Here is a 2,433-nt window from a genome sequence, read left to right on the forward strand (position 1 = left end):
CCAGCCTCCTCTGTCCGTGGGGATCTCCAGGCAAGGATACTGGAGTGGGTAGCCTATCCTTCCTCCAGGGGATCTTCCCAACCCAGGAACTGAACTGAGATTTCCTGCATTGTAGACAGATTGTTCACCAGCTGAGCTACCAGGGAAACTCAGTCTCTGCAGAAGTAGATGGTAAATACCCTTGTTGTTATTGCTGTTTGAAGTAAAGTGAAGTGAAGTGAAGTCGCTCAGTCGTGTTGGACTCTTTGCAACCCCATGGACTATAGCCTATCAGGCTCCTCCATCCATGGGATTTTCCAGGCAAGAGTGCTGGAGTGGATTGCCATTTCCTTCTCCAGGGGATTTTCCTGGCCCAGGAATAGAACCCGGGTCTCCTGCATTGCAGGCAGACGCTTTACCGTCTGAGCCACGCTCTTGGCAAGCACCAAGTTGTAGTTGACAGGGCCCGCTTGTGGTCATAAATCCAACGATACTTTGGGGGGGCATTTCGTGACCATTTTGTCCCGAGTTGCTGGGAAGGTTCATTCCCAGTTACGAAGGTTTTTGCTGATAGGCCATTCAATGTTTACTCACTGTTTATCTGACTCATTAATTACAAGTTAATTAACGAGTCAGATAGACAGTGAGTGGATGGCACAAAGAAGCACTCCATAAAAGAAGACTTGAAAATGGCCAAAATTCATATTGAAGATGTAGAACCTCACTAATAATTACAGACAAGCAGATTAAAACAAGATTCACTTTTTCCTTAGATGGACAGGATTAAAAAGATTTCTAATAGCCAGTTGTTGACAAGTGTATGTGCAGACAGGTAACCTGACATCCTGTTGATGGAAGCTTAAATTGGCACAGTCCTTTGGAGGGCCATTTGGAGACAGGTACCAAAATTTGGAATATACATATGTGCTGCCCTCCTTTAAATTTATTTTATTCTATTTATTTTTGTGGGGTAGGGAGCCACTCCATACAGCAGGTGGGATCTTAGTTCCCACATCAGGGATCAAACCCATCCCCCCTGCATTGGAAGGGCAGAGTCTGAATCACTGGAACACCAGGGAAGTCCCTAAATTTATTCTAATAAAATAATGGTACGGGTGTTCAAAGCTGTATTGAAAAATTAGCAACAACCTAAACGATTATCAAAAGAGGTTTTTGTTAATAAATGTACAAGACTCAAAGCGGTCATGGATATCAAGCAGGTGTTATGAAAGATAAGGAAATTCTTTACATATTGACACAAAGGATACAATGTTAAAGTGAGAAAAACAACTTACACAAATCCAGGTATAAGGTGATCTTTAGTTAATATGTAACCCACTGGGGCAAGGTAGATGCTCACCACTTGCAGTTGTTATCTCTGTGGGGGAAAATTTCAAGGGAAATTTTCTGTATTATTTACATTTTTTATAAAGAGCATGTGTCACTCATATGATAACTAAAGTCAATAAGTATTTCGTTTCGAAAAATCAAGGAAAACGTACACTATTTATGCTGTCCTTTAAAGGATTTCTGCACCTATTCTTTTATTCAACAAATATTAAGTTTATTATATGAAAAACTAGTGTCTCAGGGATAGGGGTGGACACAAAAGATACTTGGACCTGAACCCTGGAAACCTCCCTCTACTTTCTGACACCAAACCAATACTCTAACTGGGCCCCCTGCACACCTTCCTCCTTGCTTGTGCATCCCTCAGTATTTGCATCCCTCAGCCAACTCAAAGCCAGTCTGTGCCCTGGAGTCCATTTCCCCATCATTTTCTCAGAAGCCTCACACTACTAATTACCATCCTTGTTTTATTTTCACCTTCTCCTTCTCTCTTGCAGACTACTTGTCCTCAATGAAACTGGTCAAGTCTCTTCCATACTAATTTTGGAATGGAGGGAGGGAGGGAAGAAATACATTCTGGACAGAATGATTTAGGAGGAGGAAGAGAGGGGGAAGAGGAGAAAAGGAGAGGAAAGAGACTTCTTGAGTGTATTTTCCAACCTTAACATTCTTAAAGAAATGTGTTCAGTTCAGTTCAGTTGCTCAGTTGTGTCCGACTCTTTGCGACCCCATGAATTGCAGCACGCCAGGCCTCCCTGTCCATCATCAACTCCTGGAGTTCACTCAGACTCATGTCCATCGAGTTGGTGATGCCATCCAGCCATCTCATTCTCTGTCATCCCCTTCTCCTCCTGCCCCCAATCCCTCCCAGCTTCAGAGTTTTTTCCAATGAGTCAACTCTTCGCATGAGGTGGCCAAAGTATTGGAGTTTCAGCTTCAACATCAGTCCTTCCAAAGAACACCCAGGACTGATCTCCTTTAGAATGGACTGGTTGGATCTCCTTCAGTCCAAGGGACTCTCAAGAGTCTTCTCCAACACCATAGTTCAAAATCATCAATTCTTCGGCACTCAGCTTTCTTCACAGTCAAACTCTCACATCCATA

Source organism: Bison bison, unplaced genomic scaffold (assembly GCF_000754665.1).
Source record: "Bison bison bison isolate TAMUID 2011002044 unplaced genomic scaffold, Bison_UMD1.0 scf7180017864471, whole genome shotgun sequence".
Lineage (NCBI taxonomy): Eukaryota > Metazoa > Chordata > Mammalia > Artiodactyla > Bovidae > Bison > Bison bison.